The sequence below is a fragment of the Pipistrellus hanaki genome, assembly GCF_964339955.1.
Source record: "Pipistrellus hanaki genome assembly, chromosome: 11".
In the NCBI taxonomy this organism is placed as follows: domain Eukaryota; kingdom Metazoa; phylum Chordata; class Mammalia; order Chiroptera; family Vespertilionidae; genus Pipistrellus; species Pipistrellus hanaki.
Window position 1 is genome coordinate 48,052,165 of NC_140513.1, and position 21,965 is coordinate 48,074,129.

The 21,965-nt window shown below is 38.0% G+C and overlaps 1 protein-coding gene and 1 long non-coding RNA gene across 2 annotated transcripts in view; one reads left to right on the top strand and one right to left on the bottom strand.

Annotated features, from left to right (window-relative positions):
* The window catches only part of PTPRD (protein tyrosine phosphatase receptor type D), a 1,977,099-nt gene that overhangs the window by 1,718,267 nt on the left and 236,867 nt on the right, over positions 1-21,965 (bottom strand). The window contains exon 2 of the mRNA XM_084898455.1: positions 11,247-11,301. The gene's annotated coding sequence lies outside the window, so the exon portion shown is untranslated. The remainder of the gene's footprint in view (positions 1-11,246; positions 11,302-21,965) is intronic.
* Positions 1-21,965, top strand: part of LOC311629901 — a 1,265,484-nt gene that overhangs the window by 1,157,356 nt on the left and 86,163 nt on the right. The gene's annotated exons all lie outside the window — the stretch shown is intronic.

Sequence of the window (21,965 nt, forward strand, 5' to 3'; positions counted from 1 at the left end):
TACACGGATTAAGAAAAAAAGATAGAAGTCCTGAGGAATATTAAGAGCTGAACATATTCATCAGTGACTCAGTAAGAACATGAATGTGGTTACAATAAAAATGTAAACAGTGTGGGTGGGCTTTGGGTCCAGCCATAAAGAAAGCTCGCCAGGACCTTGCTATGGGACCATTAGCAGTAGCCAGCTAGCTTTAGAGGAGGCTGTCAGTGAGGGTTTCAAGAAGAGAGGCCAGCACCTAACTATCCTATATAATAAAGGCTAATATGCAAATCAACCAAATGTCAGAACAATGGGTCACTATGATGTGCACTGACAACCAGGGGTCAGACACTCAACACAGTAGCTGCCCCCTGGTGATCAGTGCGCTCCCAGAGGGGGAGTGCCACTCAGCTAGAAGCCCTGAGCCAGGCTCATGGCTGGTGAGCGTAGTGCTCCCCATGGGGAGTGGGCCTAAGCCATCAGTCGGACATCCCCTCAAGGGCTCCCAGACTGCAAAAGGATGCAGGCCAGGCTGAGGGACCACCTGAGTGCATGAATTTCACGCACCAGGCCTCTAGTTTAAATGAAAGTTAGCTTCTCTGGTTTCAGAGCTGAGAATCCTACCACTGCAGAGCAGAGGCAAACCATCCCTTCTGCGCCGAAATCCTGATGCACAGGCTGTTTCATGCCACTTGGCTACGAGCGGTTTGTTTGCAGTGAGAGATGATTCATAAACAAATTGCTGCTCAGAATGAAGCAGAGTTGCATCTGCATTCCTGCTCTTGAGTTTTACATTATGCTTCCAGAATCCTCTATGCTTTTAGAAAAATTCCCCCTTTTTACTAATTAGTCCAAATTGAGTTTCACTAACTTGCAATCAGAGAGTCCTAACCCATCATACAATCAACAGAAATAAACATCTTTTTAAAGTTCGTCATGTATATTTCTCTCAAGAAATTATCTCTCTTTCTCTCTCATATATATATACTTCCTATTTTTATGACATATTGAATGAAGAATGGCCCCTACTTGAAAAACCATGAATCCACTTTCATTCAACATTTATGTTTAAACTTAAATCAGTTCTTTTGTTCAAGGAATTATACAGTCATCCATTTAATCATCTCGGACATATTTATTGAGCTCTTTCAATGTGTAAGGTAGTGGGCAAAGAAGAGAAAAGGATACAAAGGATTACATAGCTTCTGAGTAGTTAATTACCCAGTAGGAGAAATTAAAAATATAAACAGAAACAGACACATTTCCTTTATTCTATAGTGCATCTATTTTTCACATTTTAAAATCAGGGCATGTCTTGATTTTGGTTGGATGCATTTATTGTGAGACTGCTTCTTTGTTCCCCTTGAAAAACTGCTATTAAATCTACATGGTGCTCCCAATCACCTAGTATGTTTTAGAAGGGAGGCAATTCAATATAACTAGTATGTGATAACAAACATGTGTGATATTAGGAGAGTTAAGATTCTCTCCAGCTGACACATATGAGAAGACATCAGAGCTGGGTCTAGAAGAGGAGACACGGCATTTAACAAGGAACCCCTATGAATCCTATACAATAAAAGGCTAATATGCAAATCGACCGAAAGGCAGAAGGACTGGTTGCTATGACATACACTGACCACCAGGGGGCATATGCTCAGTGCAGGAGCTGCCCCCCAGGAGGTCAGTGTGCTCCTATCAGGGAGCACTGTTCAGCCAGAAGCCGGGCTAACACCTGGCTAGCACAGTGGCAGTGGAGGGCGTCTCTCCCACCACTGCGGCAGCACTAAGGATGTCCAACTGACAGCCCCGAGAGCCCCCGTACTGCAAGCGGGCACAGGCCTGGCTGAGGGACCCCTTGAGTGCACACATTTTGTGCACCAGGCCTCTAGCCTATAATAAAAACTGTTATAATTCTGACAAGAGGCCTATGTGGAAGGAATTACCTTAATTTTCATGATCATAAAACTGGCACTCAGATCAGTGAGGAGAAAAAAGAAAATCCTTGCATGTTCACACTCAGATGTCTCTAAATTGCTGCATCCATTCTTTTCAGAAGTCAGTAAGGAGGGAATTCTTACTGTCCTTACTGCATGTACTATGTAATGTGTGCTACATGCCGTACTTCAAATCCTTTAAAGACAGTAAGACTCAATCGGCAGTCCTAACATTATCGCCACTCTATAGATGGGGACACTGAGGTCTTGAGGCATAAAGTAAGTTTCCCAAGATCACACAACTAAAAGCGACAGAGCTGGAGGAACTGAAAACCCCAGCCGTCTGGCAAAGGGTCTGCTCTTCACCACTCTCAGGACCACATAAAGCACTTCCTACCGAACCTCTGACTACCTGATTAAAAACCGCAGTCCCTGAATCTTGATTTCCCTTACCCAACTGTAAAACTGACAGATTTACGAGGCAAATAATATATGGCTACCTCTGAGCAATCTCCTTAGAGGCAGAGGTGTCTGCCTGTTTTGTGCACTGATGCATCTGAGCCTGGATTTACGCCTAGCACAAGATAGGAGCTCAATAGATTATTTGTTGAATAGATAAATGAATGATTTTTTTTTTTAAAATAAAAAGGAGATGAGAGGGTGTACTACACGAGTGCACGGTAATTAGAGAAAAGCAGGCAGAGCCCTGCCAGTTGTGTTCTGAAACACGGATCAGCGTGGACTGCCTAGCAGGGGTCTTCAAACTATGGCCCGCGGGCCACATGCAGCCCCCAGGGGACCCCAGGGGAGTCTGATCCGGCCCGCCAGGTTTTTTGGGCAGTGAGCGCAGCCAAGGTGTTACAGTAGGAATTAGTAGTTCATATAGTCCGGCCCTCCAGCTCTCTGAGGGACCGTGATCTGGCCCCCACTTTAAAAAGTTTGAAGACCCCTGGCCTAAGACGTCAAGGGGAAGCCAGAGAAATCAGCTCCAGCCTCCCAGAAAGGGAGGTGAAGCCACCCACCGGGGCTCCGAGGCACCAGCTTTTGCTCCCTCACATCTCCACTGCAGCTTATTCAGCAACAGACACCGGCGAGGAGGCTAAAGAGACATCAAAGTAGCTGCGTGGCTCATATTTTCCCTTCCTTTGGCAGCGATTTGCTCTCTATTTGCTGCTGACACGACAATTTTAGCGGCTTAATGATACAATTGTTTCTGAAAACGACCCAGAAACAGACACCCTCAGCTTAATTTAATTGGCTGCCCTGATGAAGTAGAAGCTGCTGTTTTCTAATTTCATGTTAGAGGGGTGTAGGATACAGAGAGGCCGGGAGAGAGAGAACATTTACTTCCATTAAAAAATAAATAAAAAAAAATAAAAAAAGATAAAAATCTCAGGGAGAGATATGAGGCTCAGCCTCTCTAATTAGAGTCGCTACTCGCACGCCGTCCACTAGGCCACCTATGAAGATCACTGGATCCCCACACAGACTTTGCTGTGATTGTTTATCCTCCAGTGCAACCTGCCTCTTAGTCAATGGGATTTTGCTTGCCATAGGAGTGCTCCATTTCTTTATGTCAAGTTAACTCTGAAGTGGTTTGCTCTCCCTAATAAATTTTAGCAAGAAGCACGACGCTGTACTACATGCCCGATCCTGTCTCCTGCACAGTACCCCGGTTCCTGGGCTTGCTGTGCAATCAGCTCCTGCATCTGTGCATGTGACCAGACCTTGCTGCCTTCTCAAATGCTCAAACTGATGCAGTGGCATTGATATTTTCTGTTAGTGCAAAAAACGCCCCTCTGTTGTGTCTGAGCCCCTTTGGATGCTGAGTATTCGATGGAGAAGATAGGAGAGGTTGTAGGTGTATAAGAGAATCTTTATGGTAGCCCAAGTAGCTGTTGCTAGGACAGGAACTATTAGACTAAGTTCTTCAAAGCAAAGTAGCCTCCAACATAGGAGCTATACAGGAGCCTTCCTTAGAGCTACAACCTCACTGAGCAGCTGCCTTGAAACCGGCTGATTGCTGGACAGCCACATACTTGTAATTCCAAATCAGACAAAAGAGGCTTCTTTCCAAATAGCGGCCTCACTGCTTGGGCTACAGAAGGCACGCTTGCACAATGTACACGGTCAGATAGCTGCGTCCTTGCTTCTGGCACCTGCATACAACGTAGCCTTGAGCATTCTGATTAAGATTCCCACACTCAGAGTGGCCTTGAACATCCTCAGCACTCTAGACAGGGCCCCCACACCCTCCTTCCACCAAATGCTACATATCAAAGTTGATATGTCTTTCTGGTCTTCATTTTTAACATACAAAATGAAATACTAGCTTTCTAAACAAGCCAATTTACACGGTGAAAAAAAAACCACACAAAACAAAACATGATTAGTACACAAAATAGTGTTACTGATGCCCATGTGCTACAGCTAAGCATTGTACACAAAAGTCAGTGTGAATGACTTCAAATGATTGGTAATTAGCAGGTTCCTCTTCCTAACAAACTAACTTTCTCAAATGTACATAAGAAAGTTCCATGGAGCCCGGTGAGTGTTGCTCAGTGGTTGAATGTTGGACACCAATGAACCAGGAGGTCAGAGCACATTTCGTGGTTGCAGGCTCAATCCTTAGTAGGGGGCGTGCAAGAGGCAGCTGATCAATGATTTTCTCTCATCATTCATGTTTTATCCCTCTCTCCTCCCTTCTTCTCTCTGAAATCAATAAAAACATATATATATATATATATATAAAAATATATATATTTAAAAATCCATGGAATACAATGGGTAAGCATAAATAAATAAGTGCTCCACTCAGCAGAAGGCTAGCGGGGCATCATTCCTTGTTCTTGTTCTGGTTTTGTTTTGCTTTTGTTTTTGCCTTTGTAATTAAAATAAGTATATGCAATGCTAACTAAGTGTTGTGGAATTCTAACCACTATTAAGCCAAAAATAGGTGAAAGCCAAAGCTGAATCCCAGAATCTGGATGGAAGGAGATGAGTAAGCAGTCAGAGAAAGAAAAATCAGAACACTTTTAGGACAGCACTAGTATAATGTGGTGCCCTGAGTCATCACGGGAAGGGAAAGTGATTGAAGGATCATGTGTGGGAGGTTAGTTTGGGCCAGGACATGGGACATACAACTTTAATTATGTTCTGTGGGTGAAAAGAAATACATGCTAACCTGACAAGCTCAGAGAAGGCCTATGTGGCAGCTCTGCTAACTCAGAGACCTAAAGTAACCACAAAAGATGGTCTGAATTTAAAGTTTTTGAACCAAAAGCAGTTCATGGCAGGTAGCCTTGTCCTAGGCTAGAGTCTTCCCTGACAAAAGTCTATCTTGTCTCTTTTGCATAAACCATAACATATCTTTGGAATGTCAGGGTAACTCCCCTTTTTCAAGACCCCCTCAGGGCACAACCAATGCACCTGACAGAGACTATAAATCATCTCAGGGTTACTGTTATCATGTTAATAGCTGACTGTTAACTATCCTGTTCCCACCTATGTAAAAAATGTACTAGTTAGTATGTATCTACCTCCTTACTTTTCATCCAATCCCAGAGATCCCCAGCCCCCTTTACTTTCTCCCATCTCCCTAATCTATCTCATGTAAGCCATTTACATCTTCTCTTTTGATTGCAATGTATAAAATAAGATGCAAAACCATCACTCTCTGGAGCATTATCTCAGTTTGTTGAGGTTTTCTTTCCAGCAACTGTCCATAGTTTGGCTCAAGTAAACTCACAAACATTCTCTACATGTTTGAATGTTTCTTAAATTGACAGTCCACTGGCCAAAATTCAGTCACAGTAAGTACTAAACAAGGAGAGAAACTGGAGTCAATGGGCATGAGTGCACCAATAGTTAAAAAAAAAAATTATGTCCAGACCATTTTTATGTCTGTTCCAGATGATAGGAAATTTAAAACAAAAATTTTAAAGCAAAAAAGAGGGAGGAGGAGGAAGAAGAAGAGGAGGAGGAGGAGGAGAAAGAAAGAACGAAAAAAGAAAAGGAAGTTTTCTTTTTATTAGTGACAAAAAAAAATGTTGGCAAATAACTATAGGGTAGTAGATGACAAGAGCTATATCAGAAACCAGACACTAAGGCATTAAGGGTGTGGGTGAATGAGTCTCAACAATGATAACAGAAAAGTGATATTAGAACCAGACTATAAAGGACAATGGGAGCTTTGGAATTTGGAGATAGAGATGAGTGTCATTCTCTATAGAAACAGAGATGAAATGTTGCCTGGTGTGTGTAGGAAATGGACCCCTGTGATCCATCTCCAGAAAGTTCAGCTTTTGATGGAACTGACTGAATTTTCCCAAGACAAACAGAATGTAGGGAGGAGGGAAGAGGAACAAAGAACTGCAGGTGGGCCAACATGGTGGAAATCCCCAAGGCATGTGTCTCAGCTAGATAGGACAGGTAGAGACATCTAGAAAGGCCTTAGCCTAATTTTTTTCAAATGGTCCAATGGGAGACAGCAAGACCTTGGAGATGTATGAGGAAACAGGTGACCTCATAGTACTCAGCCAAGGAGGATCTGGAGGAGGGACTACATTAATAGACTATATTTCCTGCCCCACGTGTGTGCCTTACAATGGAAGCCCACCTTTGAGAATGTATTAAAAGTCTAATTTTCACCATACTTATATTTCTGAGTTCATCATTTGAAATTTGGACAGGTGAGCCAATTCTCACATGTGCAATTAAAAAACTATTTTAGTCCAGGAAGTTTGGAATGGAGGATACCCATTCAAGAGCAAAGTTAGGGAGCCATTTTCCCAAGTAGGGCAGGTGAATTAATTGGCCTGCAAGTGCATCAGCAAATACAGGCAACTACTGAATTTTGCTAGAATATTTAATTCTTTTAAAAAACAAGAGTTCTTTCTTTTTCAATTTTATATTTTTAAAACTTAGTGCCCAATTTTTGGTTTAATAAATGTGGGGGGAAAGTATTGTATTAAAAATTATTTTTAAATCTCTTTAATAAGTGCCATTTTAAAAACAGAATCCAACCTCAAATCATATTATATGTGTATGCATTTTATTATAAATTCAAATAAAATTTTAATCAAAAGATTCTTAAAAATAGGGTTAGAAATATAGATTTATAGAAATAGATATACTACCAACATAATATGCTTTACTTTTCTTAATGTCATATTCCAAGAGGATTTAGATAAAATTCCAAACTTGAATAGAAAATTTATGTGTAAAATATCAGGCACAGTATAAGTGAATAAGCAAATTCATACCATTTTAACATGCAGAAGTTGTTAACATAAATTCTGCCAACATAAATATAAACAAGACTTTATATGTGCATTCAAGAAACCAAAAATTTTTCATGTAATTAAAATAGTATGAAGTCAGCAAACTTTTTAACAATATTTAACAAAACTTATATATGCTTATGTGTCAGAAAATTTATATGAATTAATTTATTTAATACCTAGAATAACTTTATAACTCTATGAGTTAGATATTTTTACAGGGGAAGAAACTGAGGCACAGAAACATTTGAAAAGTTAAATAAGGTCATACAAATAATAAATGGTGAAACCTATGATATTATGCATATCATGTTTCCCTATAATCTATATTCTTATCTATGTGCAAAACTGTCTCTCATAATATAATGTTATATTTTATATTTTTTTAAAAGTTTTTTTTTTAACAATCCTTTTTCTTTAAAAATTTTATAGTAATATAAAATTAATTTATCATCTTGGGAAACAAAGCAAATATTTTCCCTCATTTCTCTATATCAGATATTATAGACTTGGGATATATGTTTTATCTCTATCCTATGAAACTCATTCTATTTTTAGCCCAAAGACCAATTTAAAAGAAGAAAACTATACAAAACTATACATGGAATATCACTGGGTCTTGCTAACAGTATCACAGTCATAACAAGAAACAAGGCTGAGAACATGTTCAATTCTCTGAACAATGGGCTGCCAGGAGTCAGTCTTTGCATAAACTCATCTTTTTGGCTAATGCATAATATTCAAACAGAGGACTGATTCTTCAGAAAATTGCCGAAAGTCTAATGATAAGTATGTGTCCATACCAATGTAACCTTTAATTGATAGACTACATTCACAAATAGACAAGTGAAACAGGCAAAAGAACTGTTAGTTACAAGTCAATAATACACTTGTCGCTCAACAAATAATATTTTTGTGTACCAGACACAATCTTATTGATATTCATTGCTCACATCAAACCCTCACAAGGTTGGCCTATTTTGACTTTTATTCCGTCTATAATAAAGCTGTAGAGCCACTTTCCTTTCTCAACCAAAACATCTAACTTGCCTTTTCATTGCAAGCAACTAGCCAAACAAAATACCAAATGGCATATGTTGAATTGACTTGAATAGACCCTCCGTCAAAGTGCTGCCTTCTCAGTTCACTTGTGTATTAGTTTGACAAAAAAAAAGGATCTCAAAATGGCAATGGCATTGCCTTTGAGAGGGATAATCCATGTTTGGAACAAGGGGAATAATTTTGTTTTTCTCTAGGAAAACAGAACAGACATCCAATATTTGGCAAATACATTACATAAAGGCAAATTAATATAAATTAAATGAAGTGCATTCCTAAAGGAGGTCTGGAGTCAAAAATGTAATGCAAGACTGAAAAAAATAATTCTGAATAAAGTTCCAGAGGTATGGATTCAAATGAGCAGAAGACAGCAAATTGTTCAGTGTGTAGCTGCAGTACTTGAGAGATCATAGTTAGGAAGTAGCAAGGTGTGGGGTGCTATTGCTCAGGTTCATTAATGGGTGCATTTAATTCCTGGGAGAGGAAGGGTTCTAAAATGATGAACGTGCTGAGTGTTTAAAATGGAATTAAGAGCTGAAGTTGCCCAGTATTGCATCTAACAAGAGGATATGGAGCTTTCAGATCTCTCGCCTCCCTATGGGTGTGCAAATCCAGCAGTTAACCTTTATGATGGGAAATAATTCTTAATTTGCGTAAGGGGCTTTTTATTGCTATTGTTCCTTTGTTATCCCAGCAAAATGCTTTAAACTACTTCCTACTTGTTTATGCCCCTCAGGAGGAAAACCAGTATCCCTTACTTTTTCCCTTCCTCCATCTGAGTGACAATATTAGGTAAACAGGGATTTCAAAGCATAGGGCAAGTTTTCATTCAGAAAGGTTTCTCCTCTAAGACAGGGTTTAATAATAATTATAATAATAATAATAATAAAAAAACAACTGTTATGACATCCATCCTCTCCCTTATATAAGAGGAATTTTCAAGGTGGACATGCAGATTAAAATGGAATTTATGCCATATACAGATGATGTACTTTAGAATTGCATACTCGAAACCTATATAATTTTATTAATCAATATCAACCAAATAAATTTAAGAAATAAACTAATATGCTGTTAAAAAAATTTACTTATTTATTCAACAAATACTTATCAAGAAAAGGTCAATTGGGAGGAAAATGAATACTGGATCTATGGAATTTTACGTTCATTTCTTTGAGGCAAGCCTGACCTAAGACCTGGTACAAGAGGTCAGCAACATTTTTTTCCTCAAGGTTACTATAGAAATCTGAGTGACTACAGCTACTGGGGAGGAGAGATATTATCTTTACCAGATAAAAATTAAGTAGGGATGTTTGCCATTATTATTGTTATTTTTAATATACTTGCTCCTTGGTCTACTCACTTCCAACTTTTTACCCATGCAGTCCACCCAGCATAATGCTATCATAATTTTTCCAAGACACAGTTCTGACTATAGCATTATACAGATGAGAGCAATAAACAAACACAAAATAATAATGAAAGGCCAATTCCTTCAATGACCAGTTATTCTTGATATGGTAAAATATAATTTTTTAGACCAGATGTCAAAGATTTCTACTAACAAACCCTAGTCCAGCTTTTTGAAATAGTGCTTCACTTCTTATCATATCTGATTTAGCATATCCCCTATTGGTAAAGTGTCCCTGCTCATATTCCATGCTTCTCATACTCTCCTCTTGAAAGAAAATTTTACCCAACCTCACACTCTTTTTAAAACTCTCATTCTATTTATCTTGATAAGTCATCGACCTCTAGCAGTAATGTCATTATGTATATGTGTTGCCAATATTTTCCCACCCATTTACAGGTATCATTATAGCTAATGTCTTCATAAGAAGAAGCTTGTAAAGAAATGCTAGTTGAGACTCAATAGCAAGAGAATATCAATCTTTACAGTGTCCAGACCCAAATTGACCACCAATACTCAGTTTTCTCTTAGCACCTTGAAGCATACACTGTTCATGCAATAGGTTGTACTGTGAAGCAACCTGAGCTAAGCATCCTAAGTCTGTGCTCAGTCAACCTGCATCCTGATGCATATGCTTTTAAGCCTCAACCTCCTCTCCCTTGTGCCCTAGCCTTGCAAAACTTGTTTCCCTGAACACTTAACTTATAGAGGCCATAAACCATGCACAGCCCCCACAGGGGGGTTGATTGCTGACAACAGCCAGGGCCATTGGTTATAATCTCACTTCCTCCTTACAACCATCATAGGGTCACAAAAGCCCAGGAAAAAGCCCCGGGGCTGGGAAACAAAGAATTTAGGGCTATATAATACAAAGCCCCACTGCACTCAGGCTCAGCTTTGGGAACAGATTTCCCTGAGCCAGGGAGGTGCTCTTGCAATGAAGTGCCTTATCTGGATCTTCTGAGTGCCTGGTTGTCTGTCCTCCTGCTGCCTAGGAATTCTGTGATAACAGCACCTCATTTGTTCAGAATGATGTCCTATTTGCATTGATCCCTACCTTAAGTGCAGAATGTCATAGTACAATACAAAAAAATGGAGATCTTGAAATCACAGAAATTTAGAATTGAAATGAAACCTGACATTAAATTGGTCTATGTACTAGGACAAGCTATATCAACCATCTTAGAGCTTCAGCTTATTTCTAAAATAGGGATAAAGCCATCTCACAACATTTTTGCGAAGATTAAATGGGATGACTCATAGGAAGCTCCTAAGGCACGGACAGCCTTCAAATGAATGCCAGCTTTCTTCTTTTGCCACACTGTCTCATGAACTACATTCTTTCTTCCTAAAAAGAACACCTTGTACCTCATTTTCTAAGTATATTCCAAAGTGTACAGCAGAAGTGAGCACAGGGGACGTACAATTAGTGTCACTGACCACAGGTGGTCTAATCAGGGATGAAAAGAGAGGTTCACACAGAATTTGCAACAAGGTGCCTGAGATGAGAAGCCGTTATTATGCAATGGGTAAAGCTTGAGCCCAACACCTTGCTCTATGTCAGCACACATTACTTACTAGTAGTGGGACTTTGAGACAGGTCCTTTACTTCTTCGATTCTCCATTTCTTCGCCTGCAAAAATGAGGACATTGGACTAGAACCAGGACTTTTAATTTAATTAATTAATATAATTATTGGCACATTTATTATGTAAATAGAATATTATGGAAGAAAAAAAAAAGCATGGAAAGCAGAGCTACCCTGGATGATACAAAGAGGAAGTTTAGGACTCTGCCTGTACACCATACTACACCTGGTTTGAGTCTAGACAGGGATCTTCAGAGGAGTCATCAAGAATTGTGATAGCTATTCAGTGACATGGTCCTACCCAAATAAAATGACAAATCTTATCTCATTCATCCATGGAGGGATGTTTCCAAATCTTTGCTTCCATATCTTTGCTATTGTGAAAAATGCTGAAATGATCATAAGAGTACAGGTATCTCTTCACGATACTGATTTTGTGTCCTGTAAATGTACACCTCTAAATATGAGGAAAATCCATACTGTTTTCCATAATGACAGATGAATGCATAAAGACAATGTGACCACACAGACACACACACACACACCCCCACACACACAACACAACACACGAATATTATTCAGCCTTAAAAAAAAGAGAGAAGAAGGAAATCCTGCCACTTGTGACACCATGGTTAAGCCTAAAGACTTAATGCTAAGTGAAATAAGCCAGAAGCTTATTTCTAATCCACTCATCTGCTGATGGGAACTTAGGTTGTTTTCAAATCTTAGCTATGTTAAATTGTGCTGCTATGAACATAGGGGTACATATGTCCTTTCTGAATGGTGTTTCTGGTTCGTTGGGATATATTCCTATAAGTGGGATCAATGGGTCAAAAGGGAGATCCATTTTTAATTTTTTGAGAAAACTCCATACTGCTTTCCACAGTGGCTGTACCAGTCAGCATTCCCACCAACAGTGCATGAGGGTTCCTTTTTCTCCACATCCTCTCCAGCACTTCATTTGTCATTTGTTGATTTGTTGAAGATAGCCATTCTAACAGGTGTGAAATGGTATCATCATTGTTTTGATTTACATCTCTTGGATGTTTAGTGACTTTGAGCATGTTTTCATATGATTCTCAGCCTTCTGTATGTCAAGTTTGGAAAGGTGTCTATTCAAGTCTTTTGGCCATTTTCTTTTAATTGGGTCATTTACCTTCCTTTTGTTAAGCTGTATGAATTCCCTATAAATTTTGGAGATTAGGCCCTTATTGGATATAACATTGGTAAATATATTCTCTCACGCAGTGGGCTTTCTTGTTTTTTTGTTGATGGTCTCTTTTGCTGTGCAGAAGCTTTTAATCTTGATGTAGTCCCATTTATTTATTTTCTCCTTAGTTTCCATTGCTGTAAAGATATTGCTATGATATATGTCTGATATTTTTTTGCCTATGGATTCTTCTAAGATTTTTATGGTCTACTTAAACATATCCAATTGTACTTCTCAAAAATTAAATTAAGTCATACAGCCTTTTTAATTTGGAGGAGAAAAATTAAATGTCAAACTTTAAGCCACATTTAATATTCACTGAATATTTCCAAAAATTTATTTGAAGCTACCAAAGGTATATCTTATGATGTGTGGACCTATCTCTAGCCTACATGAAGAAAAAAATATCATGGTTTATGTACAGTAATACAACTAACAAATGAGATTGTTCAGATATTGATGTTTTGTGTTTTAAAAGACCATATTGAGCACAAATATCATATAGGTGAGCTCTCTTTACTAGTATACTTTCAATATCACATAGTATGTGTCAAAGTTACCACAATATTGCAGAATGGCCAGTAGGTGCCAAAATCTGGCCAGAAATTATATAAGAAATTAAACATGTACTTTGGAGTAGGGTAAAAACAAAATTAAACATTTAAATATATGAATCTGAGAAATTTACTTATTCTCTCTAAGCTGTAGCTTATTTGTGAAATGCAAATAACAATATTGGCCTTCCTTGCTTTTGGGTATGTGTTCTGTGATTCAAGTATTATCTGTGCAAGAAAGCATTAGATCTTATATTAAGTGCTTAATAAATACTAGTTCCTTTTTCCTTCTCCTCTTATGCAATTTCATATATCCAGTAACGGTGGTCAGCATAAAACGTGAAGCAATGCTAGCAACTCAACTTTTTAATGATCTCTTTCACAGTGGTTTCTAACTTTCTAACCTTTAGAGGCTGTTAAAATAAAGTCAAATAACGATACTGCTGTGGCATAAGTGAATGCCTGGATCAATAAATTCTGGTTGTTGGAATAAATTGCAATTAAAGGGGTAGCGCTTGATTGCTTGACAGTAGGTAGTCTTTCTGGCCCACATAAACTCAAGTATCGGTCTGATTTATAAGCTAATTAGTATGGACTTCACATGCACTTTATTGGGAGACCATCACACCATATTGAGTTTTGTCCACAACATGTATGTGCCTTTCACTTTGTTCTGTGTCATTTATATGTGACAAATCCTCTATACTTGTTTACTTTGCTTACTAAAGAATGCAGTCGGATCCAAAACACACACACACACACACACACAAACACACAAAACCACACACACATGCACACCCACACACACACACACACACACACACACACATAAAAGAATGCAGTTATCATGTTAATAAGGTAGAATATAGAAGACATTTAAGATGTTTATAAATAAGCACTCAAGTACTCTAAAAGTTTCAGTATATCTCCTGGCCTTTTTTATTCCTATTTCTATCTATTTAAGAAAAATATACATCTATTAATAACTAAAGGCAAAAACATAATAAAGAAGGATAATTATTACTAAATCTTTGCATTAATAGAAAAAAGCATGTAAACAATTAATTTAGAGTCTAGAAAAACACAGGATAGGTATATTTCATGCCAATTTATTTGAATAATCCATTATAAAGCCAACTTTTATCTTCAAATAAAGAAGTATACTTACCTAAAGTATAATTTTCCTATTCAATGTGAATGTGGTATTTTACAGGTAATAAATTCCAACATATGCCTGCAAAATTATCTAGTGAAATGGGACATTCATAGACTAAAGCAAAGGAATTAAGTAGCCTTTGGGTTATAAATTCCATTAAGGCACACGATGTGTGTGTATTTTCTTCCACTAGGTATTTACTCACTAGTATATTTCTTACTAAAATGTAAATAAATTTTAAAAATTAAGAATAGCACTATTCCTCAAAAGGCATTATATATATATATATATATATATATATATATATATATATATATAGTGTATATATATATATATTTAAATGAGAATGATGCTATATTTTAAAACAGTTATATATATATATATATATATATATATATATAACTGTTTTAAAATATAGCATCATTCTCATTTAAATAGCTCTACCCCCATATGTCTTGTAAATGCCACAATTTTTATTTAAAAAAAAAAAAAACAAGCAAAACTCAAAATTATGTAAAGATTCCCTCATGCTATTATGAGGGAATCTTTACATAATTTTGTCCCATATGATGTTAGGTATTTATTTTAGGTGCTGTTAACCCAGTAAACCTCCCATCATACTTATTATGGAACAATTATGTAATTTTCTGTTTCTGAGCTCTACTTGCCTTTCTCTACCTCTTCTAGAAAGTTTTGTGAAGATTAAAGCAAAAAGACTTCTTTCTTTCTTCCTTCCTTTCTTTTTATTTTTTGTACACTGATGAATTTCAATCACCTACCAGAGTTCCTAATTCATAGCTACTGCTCAATAATTATTTTTTGGATAAAGAAATTGATCAAAATTATTATCATTTATAAATAATCAGAATATATTTCTGACTTTAATTTACTCATGAAAACATATTTTGTTATCTTTGAGTACTCTTTTAATAGCTTTTCTAATTATAATAATAAAAAAACTATATTACATTAAAACAATTTTTAAAAAGCAGTATAAAACATTAGAAACAATGACAGGATTTTAAAGAACAAAATTAAAAATTAGTAGAAATCTTTGAAAAGATAAATTAGAAGCAAATTCCATTTCTTAGCTCTTAGCTCATGTAATCTATATATATAAAAGGCTAATATGCAAAATGTCTTCTTGTGAGTTCAACAGGGTGACCGGGAGTTTGATCACTTGTTATAATGTTTGCTGATTACTGGGGTTGGGGAGTACGAAGAAGGAAAGCCCCAGTGGACCCTGATCACCAGGCCTAGGGACCCTACTTGTGCAGGAATTTCATGCTCCGGGCCTCTATTCTGAAATAAGAACTTGTTCTCCTCAAGAACAAAATATTTGTCTATCGAGCTGGTTATTTCCAGGACTCTACAATATGTGGTTTGCTATGAGGATTTGATTCATGTTTTAAATGCATCAATCAATCAATTACCTGATCCAGAATGTCTAAAATTTAACAATTGTGTAAAATATCAGAAAAACAAAATAAAGATTGAACAAAATATAAAAATATATGATATAGTAATTTAAAGTAATATGGCATAGGGTACATATGCTGTAGTTTTGTGGTGATATTATTCTAAACTACTAAACTACAAATGATGTTAGAAGTCCAGAAATATAAAATGTAGGTGAATAGATAGATTTTAAAAATTCCTTAAGAAGCCATTACCCCTTTCTATTCTAAATTTAGTGTCACAGGATTAGAGTTGAAGATAGTATTTGAGAGCATCTTTTGCCCACCCCAGTAGGCTGATCTGATGAAAGAGAGGCAGCATCTTGTGTTCCTCTCCTTGGGTTACATTTGCTGAAGTCAATAGTAGAACAGGGTGCACAGGTGTCGGTCGGAAAGCAAGAAGCACTATAATTCCACAGGATGTGCATTCTTAGAGAGGCCTGATGGTGACAGTTGCACTCTGACTGCACTTGGGTATGTCCATCTGTCTGATTATCAATTTGTTTATAATCTTGCAATAGAATGTTAGTTTTGTGTCCTGCATAATTGTGATGTCATTAAAATAAAGAAAACTTTGAAATATTTATAGGTGGTCAAATCGTATCCAAAGGGGAAAGACAATTGTCCTCTTTCTCCTCACTTGCTCCTCCCTCCACTTTCATTCTCTTGAGCTGCAGACACCTCCCCCTCCCCCCACTCCTACCCATTTACATTTTGCTTCTCTTTCTTGTTCCTGCCTCTCTTTATACTTCATTGCCTTTCATTGGGGCTAGTCCAGACCAGTCCTGCTTTTCATGAGTGCATTCCGCTTTTTTCTACAGGTTTATTATTCAATTACTTTTTATAAGGCAATATTAAGACCAGTCTGAGCTTCAAATAGTAAATTATTTAAAATTGGCAATCACAGATGCCTGTGATCCTCTTTCTTAATGTGAAATGTTATCTAGATTTTTATGAGCACCACTTAATTTTAGGCAAAGGAGTGCTAGAAAATAGTGTTAGGGGTATAGAATAGAACCCTACTGATTTAAAACAGAAATGATGAGCACAGGCTACAAGTGCTAAAATAAGGCCCCATGCATAACATTCATTACCACAGTCACATTTCTTTCCCTCTGAGCAATAATAGGGCCTGTGAATCTTCCTCAATAATAGGCTCTTGGTCAGCAATATCACCCAAGATAAAGCTTTTTATCCCTTACTAAAAATATACCTTTTCACACACGCTATTGAAAAACAAAAAGTAGCTTGCCCCTTTATTTGCATATAGCATGTGGTCCATTATTTCTTCAGTTTCAAAATTTCTTTAATATTTTTCTATCAATAAGATTGCAATGCAATTACTGGAATGTGGAAATGCATAAATATAGATGGGCATCTATTCACACAAGTATGCACACATACACACGAACACGCTCAAATACACCCCTACTCACACATATTTTCTAGTTCTAACCCCAGTCCCTGGAGATAAATTATTTTAGCTCACACTGTAATCTATGTTCCCATCTATAATTTCTAAATAAATAAATTGCTAAATAGTAATATTCACACTTACACTCAAATGCATATATATATATAAAAACCCCTGTTTGACATATTATAAATTAATTTCCATATTTTTTAATATATTTAGAGTGTCTTTTGGATGGGTCATTGATTTAGAAATTAATTTATGACTTTGAAAATATGAAACAGTGTAAATGGTCATTTTCCTTTAGTAATATATGTTGAAATGAGGATTAATTTTAAGATAATCATGTAGAAATGATCAAGTTAAATAGGAAAAAAAAAATGAGTCATCATTGGCCGGCAAAAAACTTGCCCCCTAAAGATGTCAATGTTCTAAATCCCAGGAGCCATAAGTATGTTATGCTATTTGGCAAAGGGGGGATTAGGTTGTAGATGGAACTAAGTTTCTAATATGCTGGGCCAGTGTTGCTCAGGGGTTAAGCATGAACCAGGTGGTCACAGGTTCAATTCTCAGTCACGGTACATGTCTTGGCTGCTGGCTCAATCCCCAGAAAGGTGTGTACAGGAGGCAGCCAATCAAAGATTCTCTCTCATCAATGATGTTTCTATCTTTTCCTCTCCCTTCCTCTCTCTGAAACCAATACAAACATATAAAAATAATTGCTAATCAGCTGACTTGAGGTGGTGGAGAGGATCCTGGATTATTCAGGTTTGCCCAATGTAATCAGTCATAAGGATCCTTTTAGGTGACAAAGAGAGACAGGAATATGTGAGTCTGAGTGATGTGCTCTGGCAATGACTCTACCAGCCACTGCCATGTTTGGCTTTGAAGTCAGAACTGTACCTCTGAAAAGCAGGCAGCCTGTAGAAACTGGAAGAGGAGACAGATTTCCCCTAGGGCTCCCAGAAAGAAATACAGCAACACTGTGCACATTTGTGGATAAGTTTTTGTGAACATAGGTTTTTATTTCTCATTTGGGGCCCAGTGCATGACTTCATTCACCCTTAAAGGAACTGTGGGCTGCGAGGCTGCAGTGGGCACAGGGGCAGATCTCAGCCCATCCTCCACGCCCCTGTCCAGCACCTCCCGCCGCCGCCTCCATCCCCTGTCTGCCAGAATCCCTGCTTGGGCTGTTGCCTGTTGCTGTTCCCATGCACTGATGGCACAGGCCCCCTTGCACCCGCTGACTGAGCGAAATTATTAGGGCTGGAGCCAGCAGCGGGTGTAAGTGGGACGGGCACTGTCAACGGGTGTGAGTTGTGGCTGCTGGTGACCCAATCGCCCCTTAGGAGCAGGGGGAGGTGGAGAAATCCTCAGGAGCAATCAGGGCTAGCAGCTGCTGCCTGCACTCACTGACAGCACCAGGCGCTGTCAGTGGGTGTGAGCAGTGGGCAGAACCATGTGGGAGCAAAGAATTTTCATCTCACCAGAATCTTGCCCTCATGACAGCCACTGGTACCCTGACTTGGTCTGATGACCCCACTCACCTGCTCCACCATCCTACAGTGGCCAAGGCCTGCCATGTTCTACACTCAGCCACGTGCTACTGACACCATCCATGTTCTACGCTCTGCCACCTGCTGCCAATGCCTGCCATTTTCCACACGCTTCCCCTGATGGTCAGCGCACATCATAGTACCAGTTATTTGGTTGTTCTGCCATTCAGTCTATTTGCATATTAGCCTATTTGCATATTAGCCTTTTATTATATAGGATGAGGATACCTATGAGTAAAATTGCTGGACCATATGGTACCTCTATATTTTTTCATTTAGAGTAACTGTGAAATTGTTTTCCAAAGTGATGTACCATTTATATTCCCATAAACAAATGTATGATAATTTCAATTTTTTCACATCCTCAAGAATACTTGTTATTGTCTGTCTTTTTTAATTACAACTATTTTAGTGGGGCTTTAATGGTATCTCAGGGTTGTTTTGATTTGCACTTCTCTAATGACTAATGATGTGAGCATCTTCTCATGTGCTTATTGGCCATTTGCATATCTTTTTGGAAAAATGTTTGTCGAAGTACTTCATCCATTTCCAGTAAGTTTTTAAGAAACAGTTAATAAAAATGAATATTCTTAAAATTTTCTAATCGACTTTTAGTTTTTAGAACAGTATTGAGTTCATGGCATAATTTAGTGAAAGGTACACAGTTTTCCCATATTCCCCAAAACATGCATAGCCCCAATCAGAGCTGATAAAACTACATGGACACATCATTATCACACAAAGTCTATCATGTACATTAGGACTCACTCTTGGTGTCGCAGAGTCAATGAGTTTGGACAAATGTATAATGATACATATCCATCATTGTCATATCATATAGAGTAGTTTTATTGCCCTAAATATTCTTGGTGGTCAGTCTATGCATTCCTCCCTCACTCTAATCTTTAGCAACCATTGATATCTCTATCTCTTTCTCTCTCTCTCTCCTCTCTCTCTCTCTCCTTTTTTTTTTTAATGTACATAGTTTTGCCTTTTCCAGAATGTCATATAGTTGAAATCATACAGTGTGTAGACTTTTCATTTGGCTTCTTTAATTAGTATTATAGTATGCATTTAAAGTTCCTCCATATCTTTTCATAGTTTAAGAGTTCATTTCCCTTTGGCCACACACACAAAAAAAATGTTCTATTGTCTGGATGTACCACAGTTTGTTTATCCATTCAAATACTGAAGAACACCTTAGATGTTTCCAGGTTTTGGCAATTATGAATAAAACTGCTATAAACACATGTGGGCATACATTTTCAACTCCTTTGGGTAGATAACCAAAGATCATCATCGATGGATTATAATATAGTAAGAGTATGTTTAGTTTTGTAAAAAACTGTCAAACAATCTTCCTGAGAATCTGTGCCAATTTCATTCCCACCATGATGAATGAAAGGTCCTGTTGCTCCACATCCTCATAAGCATTTGATATAACCAGTTTTCTGGATAGTGTATATTCTATAGTGGTATCTGTTTATTGCTTTTTTTATTTATTAAGGTATTACAAATGTGTCTGTATCTCCCCCATTGCTGCCCCCAACCCTCCACTCATGCCATCACCCCCCTGCTGTCTGTGTCTATTGGTTAGGCTTAAATGCATGCATATAAGTCCTTTGGTTTATCTCTTCCCCTTCCTCCCACGTTCCCCTACTTTCCCTCTGAGGTTTGGTAGTCTGATTGATGCTTCTCTGTGTCTGGATATGTTTTATCTATTTTTGTTCATCAGTTTATGTTGTTCATTATATTCCACAAATAAGTGAGATCATATGATATTTATCTTTCTTTCACTGGCTTATTTTGCTTAGCATAATGCTTTCCAGGTTCCTCCATGCTGTTGCAAATGGTAAGAATTCCTTTTTTTTTCTTTTTTAACACAGAGTGTATAGATATTCCACAGTTTTCTAATCCACTCATCTACTGATGGGCACTCAGGCTGTTTCCAAATCTTAGCTACTGTAAATTGTGCTGCTATGAACATAGGAGTGCATATATCCTTTCTGATTGGTGTTTCTAGTTTCTTAGGATATATTCCTAGAAGTAGGATCACTGGGTCAAATGGGAGTTCCATTTTCAGTTTTTTTAGGAAACTCCATACTGTTCTGCACAGTGGCTGCACCAGTCTGCATTCCCACCAGCAGTGCACGAGGGTTCCTTTTTCTCCGCATCGTCGCCAGCATTTGTCGTTTGTTTATTTGTTGATGATAGCCATTCTGACAGGTCTTTATTGTTTTAGTTGTACTTCCCTGATGACATATGTTGTGGAACATCTTTCTATATTGCTTATTTTCCATCTACATATATTCTTTAGTAAGATAACTTTTAAGATTTGGGGCACATTTTAATAAGGTTTTTTGTTTTGTTACTGTCGAGTTTTAACAGTTACTTTATATGTTTTGAGTAACAGCCTGCAATGGACTGAAATTTTTCGTGTCACTGCAAAGTTCCTGGGTTGAGATCCTAACCCCTAATGTAGTGACATTAGGAGATGGAACCTTTGGGAGGTAATTGGCTTGTGAGGGTGGGATCCCTTATGAATCATATCAGTGCCCTTATAAAAGGGAGTTTTCTCACTCTTCTTCTGCCATGTGAAGATACAATGAGAACTTGGCCTTCTGAAACCTGGAAGACATCCCTCATCTTAGGCTTCCCAGCCACCAGAAGTTTGAGAAATAAATACTTGTTGTTTAAACCACCTAGTCTTATTCTGTTATTGCAGTCTGAACTAAGATACAGCCCTTTATCTGAGGTGTCTTTTCCAAATATTTTACTTAAGTTTGTGCTAGTCTTTTATTCTTTTGACACTTTCATAGATAAAACATCTTCAATTTTAATGAAATCCAGCTTATCGTTTTTTTCCATGGAGGGAATATTAAATATAGTTGTTTCACTTGCAGAGAAGGAACTGTTAGGACTGTAGGGCAATAGCATCCTAAACAGCCATCTGTAGGCTTCCTGCCACAGGAGACAAAGCGTGTTGGACACCAGGATCAGACCATACAAGGAATGGGAACTGTCCTGAAGGCACCTGATCACACACCTGCATTCCATGTGCATTCTAAGCCCACAGCTCAGTCCCTGGGCCCACAGACAAGTGACTGCATAGAAGGACGAGACTCCAGCTCCAGGAGGCTGCCATCATTGGCTCAATGCCTCCCTGTCTCTGTGCTGTGCAGCCCTTCCTTCTGGCTATTCCATCCTCCACCTCCTTTCCTTAAATAAATTCCATTTTCTTTATTTACCATTTGAAATGGCTATTTAACTTGCCCACATGCACCATCCACCATGCTCTCCTTTCACTTCTTAAACTTTCACAGGGTCTTGTAGCCCGCCTCCTTTTGGCACAGACCTGGCAC